This window comes from Dipodomys spectabilis, unplaced genomic scaffold (assembly GCF_019054845.1).
Source record: "Dipodomys spectabilis isolate Male_0828 unplaced genomic scaffold, ASM1905484v1 ptg000214l, whole genome shotgun sequence".
Classification (NCBI taxonomy): Eukaryota; Metazoa; Chordata; class Mammalia; order Rodentia; family Heteromyidae; genus Dipodomys; species Dipodomys spectabilis.
In genome coordinates, this window is record NW_024870891.1 from 2,866,563 (window position 1) to 2,883,066 (window position 16,504).

The 16,504-nt window shown below is 39.5% G+C and overlaps 1 pseudogene; it reads right to left on the reverse strand.

Moving 5' to 3' along the window:
- Nucleotides 1-16,197: 16,197 nt before the first annotated feature.
- Nucleotides 16,198-16,297, reverse strand: LOC122122661 (annotated as a pseudogene).
- Between the last annotated feature and the right edge of the window lie 207 nt (nt 16,298-16,504).

Genomic DNA, 16,504 nt, shown 5'->3' on the forward strand with positions numbered 1-16,504 from the left:
CACAGTGGGTTAGTGATATCATAATGCCAATATGGTGTCATAAAGGTATTGTGATATCATAATGGTTAGTGGTCACAATGCATTTCTTTTTTTTTTTTTCTTTTTGGGTCCGGTCGTGGGGCCTGAACTCTGGGCCTGGGCGCTGTCCCTCAGCTCTCAGCTCAAGGCTGGCGCTCTACCACTTAAGCCACAGTGCCACTTCCGTTTTTTTCTTTTTGCTTATGTGGTGCTGCAGAATCGAACCCAGGGTCTTGAGCATGCAAGGCAAACGCTCTACCACTGAGCCACCTTCCCAGCCCTCACAATGTATTTCTGATATCAACTCACCTGCCACATTTGATATAGAATGAAATCACAGAATAGGCATTCCAAGGTATCTGTAACATCACAATGACATTGTGATGTCATAATGCTGCGATGTCAATGTTGTTTTATTATGTCACAATGGGCTGATGTTGTCATAATGACAATGTGATGTTACACTGGTAATGATGTCACAAAGGTTTTGAGATCTCAATTGTCATTAGCTCAAAGTGTTATGGGTACACAAAGGTCTGTGATGTCACAAAGGGCATGCTTTTTTCAATGCTTTTGAGATCACAGTAAGTTTGAGACATCACAATGTGATCATGGTGGCACAATGGCAATGTGATATCACAATGAGTTTGTGATGTCACCGTGGTGATGAGGTCACAATGGGATAGTGATGTCTCATCAAGTTTGTTATATAACAGTGACATATACAACTTCAATTTCTTCTAATTCACTATGAGGATACTGTAATAACCAGTGGGGACAGAATTATCTGTGGGAGCTGATTATCATTTTAAATTCTTGGCCTGGCCCCCCGGAGAGTGTGGGGAATGCTGCCAAAGGTGGAGGTGTCTAACCTCATATGGTGAGCTGTCAAGAAATGATTGAACATTGGGCAGTTTGGGAAGTGATGGTTGAAAACTGTTAGGCAGGAGACCCGTTTGAGTGAGGAGGGTTACAACCTATATATAGGTTGCATTTTCAGAGCACTGGAAGGGGAGATAAAAATGGGAGCTCACGGATGGAAGAAAGTGGTGGGACAGCAGGAAGGAAAAAATCTGAGTCTGAGAAGAGAGGAAGTTGAAGGAGAGCAGAAGGTTGGCAAGTGGTCACTGGCACAGAGAAGGGCAGGCCTATGTAGAATGGAGTGGCCTGAACAGAAGAAGGAAGTGGTGGAAGGGAAAAAGGGAAAGACCAGGAAGGAAGGACAGGTCTGTGGCGAAGGAGGGAGGAATGGAAAAGTAAAATGCCTTGCCCATTGAAGTTTGGAGCTTTGGAGATGATAATTTTTTGGATGTTGGTTTGCAGACCAATTAAGAAAGGGTGCCCATTGGAGGTCTGAGGTTTGGTGGTTACGGCTGCTCTTGGACCTGGGTATCAAGTCCAGGGTAAGGTAATCAGTCCCCTTTCTAGTGTAAATTGGTTTATTATATTAAATGTGACTCAATGGTTTTTCTCCTTGCCTTAGAGGTCATAAGTACAGGAGTTCACAGAAAGAGCTTGAAGTCTCAAAGGCCATGAATTTTCTAAGATGTGATGTGGCCATAATAGGTTTGTAAAAAACACAATGGGACAGTGATATCACGCTGGCAATACCACAATGTCATGTCAATGCTTTAAGACCACAATTAGTTGTTGATGCCATTGTCATCATGAGGTTCCAATAAGTTTGTGATGTCACAATGGGTTCATGATGTCAGAGTGGCATGGCAGTTCTCAATTGTCATTAATTGGCAATGAATATATGAGTTCAAAAAGGGACTGTAATGTCCCCAAAAGCATGTGTTGTCACAAATGTGATGCCATTCTAACAGTTTTGTGATATCACAATGTGACACAATGGTCATGACCTCTGGTAGTATGATGTCACAGGGGATTTCTGATATCACATGTCATACCAGAAACATGAAATTGAAAACAGATTGTGAGCTCGCAAAGAGCCTAATATATGACAATGGCAACATGTCACTAAACTTATATGGACAGGACTGGTTTGTGATGGCACAGTAGGCTAATGATATCACAATGCCAATGTGATGTCACAAAGGATTGTGATATCAGAATGGTTATATGGTCAAAATGGGTTTCAGAAATAGAATGAATTCCTAGAATAGGCCTTCACACTGTTACATCTATGATGTAACAATGTCACTGTGATTTATAATGCTATGATGCTATTATCGTTTGGTGATGTCACAATGAGCTGATGGTGGCATAATAACAATTTGATGTCACTGCTGATTTATAATGCTACAATGGTTATTAGGTCACATTATGTTTCTGATATCAACACACATGTCAAATTTGAAATACAATGAAAAAGTTGGGCGCTGGTGGCTCACACCTGTAATCCTAGCTACTCAGGAGGCTGTGATCTGAAGAGAACAGTTCAAAGCAAGCTCAAGCAGGAAAGTCCATGAGACTCTTATATCCAATAAAAACCACTAGAAAACCAGAAGTGGCGCTGTGGCTCAAGCGATAGAATGCTCACCTAGAGCTGAAGAGCAGGGAGTGCACCCAAGCTCAGATTTCAAGCTTCACGACCCACGACCCACACACACACACAAAAAAGATTAAAAATAGACATTCACATTCTGTCTATAACATCACAATGAAAATGTGTCCTCTTATCACTGTAGTTTTGTGATGTCAAAAGTAGTTGATGCTGTTATAATGAGAATGTTATATCACATTGGTGATGTCACAAAGGGTTCGTTATGTTACAATGGCATGTCTGATATCAATTGTCAGTTCATAATGAGGGTATAGTTACACAAAGGGATTGTGATGTCACAAAGGATATGTGTTTTTTCAAAGGTGCTAAGAGGTTCTAATAGGTTTGGGATGTCACAATGTGATAGTGATGTCAAATGACAATGAAAGCTCACAATGGGTTTGTGATGTCACATTGGTGATGAAATCAAATAGTTTTGTGAAGTCACATCTCATAATCACATGTCCAATTTCAGTTGCAACTATTTCACAATGAGGATATGAGTTCACAGAAGAAGAATGAAATATAAAAGGCCATGAATTTTCTAAAATGCTATGAAGACATACTAGATTTTTGAAAAAACAATGGAACAGTGATATCACAATGGTAATGGATGTTGCAATATGATGACAATATAGTTTTGATATCACAATTGGTGAGGCCACACTGGTGATGAATTTACAAGAGGTGTGTGAGGTCACAATAGGTTGGTGCTATCAAAATGACACATATGATCTTAATTGTCATTAACTCTCAATGAGTATATGAGCTCACAAAGGGACTGTGATGTCTCCAAAGGCATGCGTTGTCTCAAAAGTGATGCAGTCCTAACAGGTGTGTGTTGTCAGGATGTGACAAAATACTCATAACATCTATCAGTGTGATGTCACCATGATCTAGATGTCAACTGAATTCAGGTATCACATTTCGTTCCTGGATTGGGTATGAGAAGATTGCAATTTCACAGTGGGTTAGTGATATCACAATGAAAATGTGGGATCACAAGTGGATTGTGCTACCACAATGGCTATTAGAACACAATGTGTTTCTACTATAATAGGTTTGTGTTGTCACAATTGGTTGGAAATGTCACCATGCCATGCCAGATCTCAAATGTCATTAATTCACAATGAAGATATGAGTTCACAAAGGGACTGTGTTGTCTCCAAAGTCATGTATTGGCACAAATGTGATGAAGTCCTAACAGATTTGTGAGTTCACAATATGATACCATGGTCTTGATATCTATCAATGTGATGTCACAATATTCATGATGTCAGAGTCAATTTCGAATATCATATGTCATACCAGAATTATTATGAGTTTGAAAACATTATAAGCTTACTAAAGTCAGCATATCACACAAGTTATGATTAAAAACTCAAGGTCTTTGGAGCTTAAATTTCTTTCTTCGAAATTGTTTCCTCATTGTGAACTAGTAGAAATTGAAATTACACATGTCATTGTGATATTACAAACTCATAGTGACATCACAAATTCATTTTGTCTCATCACCACTGTGACAACACAAACCCATTGTGACATCACCTTGCTGTTGTGCCTTTGCAATCACATTGTGACATCACAAAGCTATTGTGAACTCTTAGCACCTTTATAAAACACATGACCTCTGTGGCATCACAGACCCTTTGTGTACCCATATCCTCATAGTGAACTAATGAAAATTGTGATCACACATAGCATTGTATCATCACAAATACTTTGAGCAATAATTATGACTGTGAAATCACATTGTCATCATGACATCTTCATCTCATTGTGACATCACCAAACCCCAATGACACCATATCATTTTTTCTTTTTATTTTCTTCTCTGTTATTTATTGTAAGTATAGGGTACAGAGGGATTGCAGTCACATTAGCTAGGTAATGCGTACATATCCTATCAAACATTGCTGCCTTGACATTATATTGTCATTTGGATGTCATAGACCCATTGTGAATGCCTATTCTTTGATTTCATTCAATTTCAAATGTGCCATGTGAGTTGATATCAGAAAACCATTGTGAACTCATAACCTTTGTGACATCAAATTTCTTTGTCACAGAACATTGCTTTTGTTATATCACTAACCCACTGTGACATCAAATACCTCTCCTGTCCTCATAATTTTTGTGACATGCCATTGTGATATCTTAGGCCCTTTGTGAGTTGAAATACTGTGTTCGACCTCATATTTCAGATATGACATGAGATATCTAAAATCCAATGTAACATCATGATATCACAGCACTGGACATCATAACCATTGTGTCACTTTGGACATCTCAGACCTGTAAGTTCTTCACCTTTTTGATTACATATACTTTGGTGCCATCAGAATCCCTTCCCAAACTCATATATGTATGATGAGTTAATGACAATTGAGATCCTACATGCCATTGTGATATCACCAACCCCTTGGGACATCTCAAATCTATTGAGACCCCTTATCCGTATGGCGTCACCAATTGTGACCTCAAAACATTATTATAACATGATGTTAAGACATTACATTGTCATTGTAAAATCACTGTCCTATTGGGTTTTCACATGCTATGACCTCATTCTATGAAGCTTCTTCTATCACCTGGTATCCTCACATTGAATTATGAGTAATTGGAATTGGATATATCATTCTGATATTATAAATAAACTGACATCACAAGACTTTTGTGACCTCATCACCACTGTGACATCAAAAACCCAATAAGACATCTCATTTCCATTGTGACATCTCATTCCCATTGTGACATTATGGATCACATTTTGCCATCACAAACCTATTATGACTTCTTACCACCTTTGAAAACACACGTGACCTCTGTGACATCACAGAACTTTTTTGTATCCATATCCTCATGGGGAACTAATGACAACTGACATCAGACATACCATTGAAACATAACAAATCTTTTCTGACATCATCATAATTGTGAAATCATGTTGCCATTATGACACCATCAGCTAATTTTCACATGTAAAACTAAAATGACATCATAGCATTGTAACATCACATTGTCATTCTGATGTCATATACACGTTGTGTTTGCCTATTATGTTATTTGATTCTATTTCTAATGTGGCATGTTGTTTGATATCAGAAACCCATTGTGAGTTCATGACCATTGTGATATCACGGTGCCTTAGTAGCATCACGTTGCCTTTGTTATGTCACATTGCCAAATTGATGTCACAAAAGGATTTTGATGTGACAATGGTTATGACATCACAATGAGTTTCTAATATCAACCCATATGCCACATTTCAAATACAATGAAATCACAGATCAGGCACTCATAATGTGACTATGATATCACAATGACATAATGGCAAATCCTATAATGTCATTGTCATTTTGTGATGTCATCATAAGCTAAAGATGTAATAATAACAATGTGATATGACACTGGTTATGACGTCACACAGGGTTTATAATGTTACAATGGTTATGAGGTCACAATGTGTTTCTGATATCAACTGATATGCCACATTTGAAATATTATGAAATCACAGGATATACATTCACAGTGTGTCTATGGCAGCAAAATGACAATGCTATGATGTTACTGTAGCTTGGTGATGTCACCATGAGCTGATGGTGTCATAACGATAGTCTGATGTCAAATTGGTGATGATGTCACAAAGGGTTTGTGATGTCAAAATGGCATGTCAAATCTCAATTGCCATTAGTTTATAGTGAGGATATGAGAATGAAATCATAATGACATACACAAATGAACTGTGATGACACAAAGGCCATGTGTTTTTGTCAAAAGTGCTAAAATTCCAAACAGATTTCAGTTTTCAAAATGTTAATGATATAAAAATGGGTTTGTGATGTCAAAACTAGTTTGTAATGTCACATCTCATTTCAAATTTCAATTGCTACAAGTTCATAATGAAACACGTTCATAGAAAGAGCTTGATATCCCAAAGGCCATGAATTTTCTAAGATGTGATGAGGGCATAATAGATTTGTGAAAGCATGATGGTACAGTAATACCACAACTGCAATATGATGTCAAATTATGTCATGAGTGTTATGTGACAATTAGTTGGTGATGCCATAATAGTGATGAGTTCAAAATACCTTTGTGATGTTGCAATAGATTGCTGATGTGACAATGGCATGCCAGACCTCAATTGTCATTAACTCACAATGAGTATATAATTTTAGAATGTGATTGTGAGGATTCCAAAGGCATTTGTTGGCACAAATGTGATGAAGTCAGAACAGATTTGTGATGTGACAATGTGACACAACAGTCATTACATCTAGCAATGTGATGTCACAATATTCATGATGTCACAGTATATTTCTAGTATTTCCCTAATTCTAATGACAGCTTGTGGAATAGATCTATGTGCTGAGTCCTTCATTGCATGCTCTGTGCTGAGTCTTGCACAGGGAGCTATGTGCAGAGTCTTTCATAGGGTGCAGTGTGCTGAGTCTTGCATTGGGTGCTGTGTTCTGAGTCTTTCACAGGATGCTGTGTGCTGAGTCAAGCTAAGAGTGCCATGTGCTGAGTCCTTCTCAGGATGCATTCTTTCATTGGGTCCTGGTAAGAGCTACACACTGAGACGATTATGCAGACAAGAAGTTTGAGCTCAGATATGTCTCCATGGCAGGGACAAAATTATGTATTACTGAAGACTAGTGAGTTGTCTCCTGAAGACAATTGTTTTGTTCAGCTTTGGCTAAGTCATGACCTTGAACTCAGGGCCTAGGCTCTGACCCTTACCTCTTGGGCACATGGCTACCACTCCACCATGTGTAACCACGGATCCCCTTGCAGCAGAGTGCCATGACCTAGGGGTCGATAGCTGCCTTCTCAGGAAGCTGAGATCTGAGGATCTAGGTTCCAAACTATCCCAGACACAAAAGGTCCTATGAGACTATTATGTCCAATTGACCCCTAAGAAACCTGAAGTGGAAGCTTGGTACTTTTGGCTCATGCCTGTCATCCTAGCTACTCAGGAGGATGAGATCTGAGGATCATAGTTCAAAGCTAGTCTGGGGCAGGAAAGTCCTTTAGACACTTAGCTCCAATGGGTCACCAGAAAACCTGAAGTGGCTCTGTGGCTCAAGTGGTAGAGCACTAGACTTGAGCTGAAGAACTCAGGGACAGCACGCAGGCCCATGCATCATCTCCTACAACCAACAACAACAAAAAAGCAGAAAAAAATCTAACAAACCTGAAGTAGAGGGCTGGGAATGGGCCTTAGGGGTAGAGTGCTTTGCATATATGAAACCCTGGGGTTCATTTCTCAGGACCACCTCACTAGAATAAAGCCTGAATTAGCTCCGTGGTTCAAGTGGGAGAGAGCTATCCTTCTGCAAGAAAAACAAAGTACAGTGCTGAGTTCATGCTCCCGGACTGGTGTATGTGCGCGCGCGCGCGCGCGCGCGCACACACACACACACACACACACACACACACACACACACACAGACCAGAAGTGAAACTGAGACACAGAATGGTAAAGCACTGGGCTTCTCCATTGAGCTCATGTTCAGCACCCAGGCCCTGTGTTCAACCCAAACCTAGCCACCCAGGGCCCAACAAGGAGAGGTCAAATGTTTCAAAACATGATGAGCTTCACCAGCCCTAGATGACAGGAAGCTTTCTGTTATGTGATATGTGCTTGGATTTCCCAAGCTTCCAGAAACCTAGGAAACGCATCATAGGCCCATCATCACCTGCAATTAAACATTTCATTAGGTTCAATATCTTAGTTTTCTGCCAGAAGAACTCCTGAATTTTACTGAGCACTGTATCTGAACACCGGAATATAGTCTCACAAAGGCAGGATAAGTGCAGGGAACTTGGCCTGCCAATGGAGGTTACAAAAATGAAGGCATCCTGTCAAAACAGCGAACTGGGGAGAGAGATAGCTTGGGGTACAAAGAGGCCTTTTTCTCTGGGCCTTCAGAGCCTACCCACACTCATCCTCACTAATTGGCCCAGATGGAGTTGTTTCACCGCTGTACAGGAGTAAGGCTTTTTGTTTTCCTGTTCAGACAATGAGTGAGACTTCTTCCCACAGCATGGGGTAGAGAGAAACCCTCAGGCTACACGGAACAGTAAGGGGAGTACCTGAACATGCACTGTTTCGAAAGCACTCTCTATGCTATGAAATCATTGTATTATAAACAAATTTCCTAGTTTGGTGCTGTTCATTATAACTACTCTGGAGCTACACCTAAAGGAACATCCATACACACGCAAACACATGGAGGTACAGGACCTTTTTGTGGGGGCAGGTCCTGGGGTTGGATTATGAGCGTAGGCATTGTTCCTGAGCTGCTTTTGCTCAGGTATTGCATTAAAAGCCCCACATCTGGGCTTTTCTCTGAGCTCTTAGAAATAACAGTGTCATGGACTTTCCAATACTGGCTGGATTCAAACTAAGGTTCTCTACATCTCAGCCTCCTCAGAGCTGAGATTAGAGTCAGCAGCCACTGGCTCTTCCCTTTCTTTCCTTCTTCATTTTTTACTCTGGACAAGCTGACTTCTTAACAGGGTCATTCCATTGGTTTGAATTTATAAGTAAACTACCCAATGTTCTTTATAGCTGCTTTCTCTGAAAACGATTTTCTCTCCTCATCTTCTCCTCTGGTCACAGGCTTGCAACCAAAAGTGAGAAATGAGTGTTCCAGGATTTGGGAGCAAATGTCCACAGGACACATCAGTTCAGTCACTTAGCATTGAGTTGCAGTAAATTTACTCTCTCAGGATGAGTGGAACAAAAGCTGGAATGATCCTCATGCAGTCTGCACTGCTCCTTTTGCCTATAAAATGACCTACTAATTATGAGTGTTTCCAACCTTAAGTATCTAGAACACACTAGAAACATCTTCCTGTTTCTGTTTTTCTCCAGTACCTCTCGAGATTTAGACTAAAGGTTTGTGTGGAGCGGTTCCTCGGCAAATCCCTGAGGAAAGTTGCTTGAATCTTCCTCAGATCGCTGTCCAAAGCCAGCCTGAGCAGGAAGTTGTGAGTCTCTTTTCTCCAATAAACCACCAGAAAACCAGAAGTGGAGCAGTGGCCTAGAGGGAAGAGCTCCAGCTTTGAGAGAGAAAGCCAAGCAGGAGTTATTGGCCAGAGCAGGCTGGAAAGCCTGGGAGGTGCTTATGTCCAATTTTTATCAACCAGATGGCTGGAAGTGGAGCTGTGGTGGTGGTAGAGCCTCAGCCTTGAGTAACACAACTCAGGATTGTATAGGGCCCTGAGTTTAAGCCCTGGGATGACTACAAAAAAATTCAAAGGGAGAAGGCTAAGTTATGTATCAGTGCCTTACCTACTTATGTGTGTATAACCTCCCTGAGTGCAAACAGACCATATGCAATGCTTCTGCTTTTATTTACTGATTTATTTTTCAGAGATGTCTGTTGCACGAACTGCATCTTAATCTTCATTTCAGGGCCATCGCTTTTCTCTTCCAGGGTTTCGGGCCTGTGTCCTTATATGATGCACACTTAGGCTTTCAGCAGTGTTTATTTACATTTTATTATGAGGCCAACACAGGAACAATCACAAATCAGGCAAGGGAAGACAAGATCAGGTTTCTTAGAAGTAACCGGTATTCAGAAAAATTAACTTGCGGACGAAAAATGGCAGCATACTTATGTAAAAAATACCATTAAGAAAAAGATGAGAGGGCTGGGAATGTGGATTAGTGAGAGACTGTTTGCCTAGCATGCAAGAAGCCCTGGGTTCGATTCCTCAGTAGGACATACACAGAAAAAGCCAGAATTGGTGCTGTGGCTCAAGTAATAGAGTGCTACATATAGTGCCCAGGCCTTGAGTTCAACGGAGAACTGACAAAGAGATAGATAGGTAGGTAGGTAGGTGGGTGGGTAGATAATAGATAGATAGATAGATAGATAGATAGATAGATAGATAGATAGATAGATAGATAGATAGATAGATAGATAGATAGATAGATTGATAGATAGATAGGTAGATAGATAGATAGATAGATAGATAGATAGATAGATAGATAGATAGATAGATAGATAGATAGATAGATAGATAGATAGATAGATAGATAGATAGATAGATAGATAGATACAAACATGATAGATGAATCTGCTCTTGGATGTCAAGAGGGAAGAAGGGAACAATTAGCAGTCATGAGGCCTTCTGCAGTGTGCCAGGATACCAGCATCGCATTCACATAACCACAGAGCAGGAAGACTGTCTCTCTCCCACTTCTCAGGCAGCTGAGGGCCCCAGAGCCAAGAGGGAAGAGCCAGGTGCTTGGAGAGAGAAGAGAAATGGCCCTGCTTCTCCTTGGACTGGGGATTGGCATTAATGATGTGCAGAAGGAAGGAAGGAGATTGGACTCACCGAGGTAGAAGAAGGGCCTTCAAATCTGAGAAATGAAGAGTGAAAAACCCACTCCTTAAAACCAGAGATCAGGGTTTTCAACTCTGTTCCTTCCCCCCCCACACACACACATACTCGCACACTAAACTGGCTCTCTGTTGGTAACCTAAAGATAGTTTGAGGCTCCCTTCACCTGAGGGAGGAAGGTTAATCAGTCATTGTTTGAAGAGGCTGAGAAAAGCCTGACCCTGGTATAACTCTAACAAATGTTTGAAGTCCCCCCTCCCCCGTTGCTGGTTGTGCCTGGAATTAATGAAGTGGTTTTGCAGCTCACTTTCCTGTTGAGTGTGTACATTCTGCCTCCTAATCCTGCAGGCCTTGGTCTTTTCACCTAGCCTGGCTTTTGCAACTATTTTCTGTCCTTCAAATACAGTGATACAATGGAGTTCTTCCTGCTAACAGGGCTTTGACCCTGAGAACTTCATTTGAACCCATGATGGGTCAATAATGTTTCTTTCCTGCTTCTATAGCTTGAGAACTTTAAGAACATTTAGAGTGCAAGTAACTTCTCATCACCAAGGGAAACCCAGGAAGCTCTTGAACATCTGAGGTTTCAGAAGTGGAAGTCAGAGTGTCATAGACTTTCCTACTCTGGCTGACTTTACCCTGTGATCCTGAGACCTCAGCCTCCTAAGATAGGGTGATGGGCGTGAGCTACTGATTCTCTGCTAGGTTCAGAACTGTAATGACATTTTCAGTACAAGTCAACTGCTTATCACAAAGGGCTTGGGGAGCATATTAACCCTTTCAACATTGGATCTTTCAGAACCCTGTAGCACACAAGGTTATAATGCTAGAGTCTCAGAGACTGGGCATATGGATCTACTAAACTTGAACCTTGAGCTCTGACTCCAATTCTGGTATACATCAGCATTCATTTTCCAGAGAATGTTCTCTTAATTAGCAAATAGGTAAAGTACTTTGATTAACCCTCACATTTTTCCAGTTGTGTGTCTCGAACTCAAGCCTGGGCACTCTCTCTGAGCCCTTCAGCTCAAGGCAAACAGTACCACTTGAGCCACAGTGTCTTTTGGTGGTTCATTGGAGATAAGAGTCTAACAGGCTTTCCTTGCTTAGCCTTTCTTTGAACTGTGGTCTTCAGCTCCCAGTCTCCTGAGAAGCTAGTTTTCCAGATGTCAGCACCAGAATCTGGCCTATTATTTTTGAAAATCCTGGGGCTTGATCTTAGGGCCTGGGCACTCTCTGTGAGCTTCTTTATCTCAAGACTAGAGCTCTACCACTTGAGCCACTCCACAGCTTCTGGGTTTTTCTGAGTATGTGGCACTGAGGATTCAAACCATGGCATTCATGCATGCTGAGCAAGCTCCTTACCACTAAGTCACATTTCTAGCCCCAACCTTAAATTTTATCCCTCAACTTGCCTATCCTCAAGAAAAGGCCTCTGATTATAAATCATCTAAAGAAATCCCTATAGGAAGGTTTCCAAAGATAAAGAAGACAAAGCTCATCTGTGAGCGAGACTCTAAACATGTGAAGACTGTAACAAATGCTTCCATTTAATTATGTATCATGTTTCAACACTTAATAAAGTATAAATGAAAATGAGTCAATGTCTTAAATTATTGTGAATCATTTTATAATAGATGTAAAACATGTACTAAATATTATGTGTATAATAATACTAAATACAATAAACAATAAATAAATGAATCAAATAAAAAATAAAATACAAAATCAATAATAAAATTTATATGTAATAAACATACATATGTAAGTATATATCATATATTACACATGTATAGTAATATTATTTTCCATTGCAGGGCATTCATTTGGGCTTTCAGAACTCTAGCCTGAATTTGTTTTCCTCAAAGACAGTAAGCTTCGTCTTCACTCTTGGTGCAAAAGAGTTACCTGTAGGGTGAGATCAAATCACAGCAATTACAGAAATACTGACCCCAGTTCCACGACAGTAGCTTATTTTTTTTTTTTTTTACTGAAAGCAGTTATGTTCATTCAGTTTCATACAGAGCATTTAAAAAAAAAAAAAGCAGTGTAAAATTTTATACAGCTTTTCAGACATCCTTCCATTATCCCCAAAGTGCTTCTCTGAGCACTACATTTTTTCTTTTTTTGTACATTTTTATGGCAAAAATGTTGTACAGAGGGATCACAGTTACATGAGCAAGGTAATGAGTTCATTTCCTATTGAGCATTGTTGCCTCCTCTTTTGTTTGTTTTCCCCCTACCTTCCCTTCCCTCCCATCTCCACAACTACTCCCCCTGCCGAGCTCAGTGACTTTTTTTTATTTTTGGCTTGGCACGGGGTTTGAACTCAAGTAGTGGCAACGCTGCACCTTCCCTCACATTGCTACAGATTTACCAAGACCCTGAGTACAAATTCCAGGTTAAGGAAGGAAACTGGCAGAAATTCCAAACCAGAGATCTTTATTTCTTTTTAATTTAGTTAAATAATTAATTAATTGTTTTATTTATTCTTTATTTTTAACCACGGGGCTTGAACTCAGGTTGTGGCTATGCTGACTCAGCTTCCATCACCCTAGGCTGTGGTACAGTCTCTGGACCCATAGCCCATCCTGGGATCCTAGGCCCTGAGGGTTTGCAGGAAGAAAAAAAAGTAGGATACCACAAAAAGTGGCGAGCTTCAGAGGGCTGGGGTATTATGTCTTTTTCATTGCACCGTGGGTCTGAATGACAAGGCTACAAAGTGGACATGACCTGCCATTGCTCATACATGCAAGGCAAGCACTCTACCACTGAGCCACCTTCTATTTTCTCATTCCTGGGAGAAGCTGCACATGATCCTCATTTTCAGTCTGTACCTTTGGATACGGAGGAACATCTCTCCTTTGCTCTCCATCAATTCCCTACTTTCCAGTTAGAATGACTTAGAATAATAAAAATGTAAAAAGAGAAAATAAATCATCATGAAAAAAACAGATGCAGAAAACTCGCTGTATTTTTCTCACAAGTTCAATCAATATGAACTATTGGGGAAATACATGGACACCTTATTCCCACTGGCACTGAAAGACTCTAGTTAGGCAATTCTGATGAAGATGAGTAATAAAACGAAAAAGTGAGAAATCGTATCAATTGCAAGAAAAAAAAATGGAGTAGGATCCAAGCAAATTTCTTCTTTGTGCTGCTGAAAATAATCGGCTTACTAGAGTGTGGTGACTACTTTCCATAAAGGCCACTCATGTGAATACTAGGGATGACAATAAATATACCCCTCTTCATGGGGAAGCCTACAGTGGACATGTAGACATTGTCCATGAGTTGGTGGCTCAAGCAGCAGATATTCATGCAATAATTGTTAATGGCTGGATACCCCTGCGCAGTGCTTACTCGTGGAATAATACCAGTGTGGCGTCTTTCTTACTTCATCATGATGCAGATACCAATGCCCAAACTAAATGCCTCTTGACTCCCTTGCATCTTGCTGCTGGGAATATAGATAGCAAAGATACACTAGATCTCCTTCTGTTGAACCATTATATCAAACCAGGTCTGAAGAAAAACTTGGAAGAAACTGCCTTTAATATTACCAAAAGGATAAGTATGTATCACTACTCTTTGAAGTTGTGGAAGGTTGTACAAATTGTTCTATTAAGTTGTAATGGTTCGGTTAAGTTTCTTTTCTTTTATCTTTTTTTTTGTTGAATTTTATTATTTTACCGTGAAAACACCATACAGAGGGGTTAAAATTACATGGGCAAGGTAATGAGTACATTTCTTATCAAGCATTGTTGCCTCCTCCTTTATTTCCCCTTCCCATACCTTCTCATCTCCCCCCCCACTCACATCCCCCCTCACTACCCCTCCCCCCCGTCAAAGTTGTAAAGTTCGTTTTTCTACCTGACGTCTTGTATATCTCATTGTTGCAATGGGTCAACTTGTATCTCTATTTAAACAATTTGTTTTTTCCCTTCCCCTCCACAAATCATACCAACATCAAATAAAATTAAAGTAGGGGTTTTACGGTGGTGGAGGGACATACAAAGCAGCAAAGTTATCATCTTATAAATATGTTAGAAACAATTGCAAGAAAGAAAAAAATAACATTTGAATCTTTATCTTGGGGTTCAATTCAACTAATATCAACTTATCTGACCATTTCTGTTTGTCTCAGACATATATTAGTTATTGCAAATAAGGGAAACCATGGGATCTATGTTTCTTTGGGCCTGGTTTACTTCACTTAATATATTGTTTTCCAATTCTTTCCATTTCCTAACAAATGGGGCAATGGCATTCTTTCTGAGGGAGGCATAAAATTCCATTCCATAGAATTCTATTTTCTTAATCCATTCATCTACTTGGGGCATCAAACAAGACCATACTAAAGCTACCAGAACAACTATGTTTATTGCAGCATTATTTAGCATAGCTAAGATATCAGTTACGTTTCTTAAACAAAATGCCAGTCCATTCTTTGTGTCCATACAAAATATTTTCACAATCCAAATAACAGCAATATCTTACTGTAAAAATTCCGTGGAATTTTTCCAATGGAATTGCCTGACTTTGATGTCAAAATGTATTTGAGTTGTTTGTGTACATCTATAATGATTTCTTCAGAGTTTGTGATTTTTTAATCAGAAATAATTTGATCTTATCTGTTGAAATGAGTGGTACAGAAGCTAAAGATATTTCTGGTTCTTGACTGAAAAAAGTATATTTTAAAATATTCTATATTCTGTGTTTGCATAATATCCATAATCTATTTAATTCTTTCCTAGATATACTTTGAATTCAACATTGTTTTATAATATGTTATTTATTAATAAATGTGTCCTTTCAGATTGCATTTCATATAGAAAATTTAAGATTATTTTTTTCTAGGTTCTTTTTTTTTTTTGGTCCAGTCATGGGCCTGAACTCTGGGCCTCTGAACTCTGAACGCTGACCCTCTGCTCTTCAGCTCAAGGCTAGCGCTTTACCACTTGAGCCACAGAGCTACTTCTGACTTTTTTCTTTTTGCGTATGTGGTGCTGAGATATCGAACCCAGGGCCTCATGCATGCAAGGCAAGCGCTCTACCACTGAGCCACCTTCCCAGCCCCTTATTCTAGGTTCTTATAGTAGTTTGTTTCTTTGGGATAAAATGATAATGTTAACTAATTTCAAAAGTTTTGTGAAGTTCTATGTAAAGGCCTTTCTAAGGTGAAGATTTAATACACTGATGTCAAACTAACGTTTAATTCTAACACTTGCATATATTGTTACACTTGTAATTTTGTAATTAACCTTTTAATAACTGTTTTTCATTTCTGCAACTGAACAATGAAAAATATGGAATACTTCACAAATTTTCATATTATCCTTGTGCAAGTGTTATGTTAATCTCTGTATTGTTGTAATTTGGGTATACGTGCTGCTGAAGCATGTAGTATCCTCTAAATTTAAGTAGTTAATGATGCAATCTTTATACAGGCTTATATCCCTGGGTGCCTATATGTAGCAAGGAAACCTTATTGTTCCTAACAATACTATTGATCTTATTTCCCTAAAATAATGTGTATAGTGGAAAAAAAATTATATTGTTCGGTCGATTGCTCACATTTGCGTTTTTTTGTCAATGACAATTTTAAGG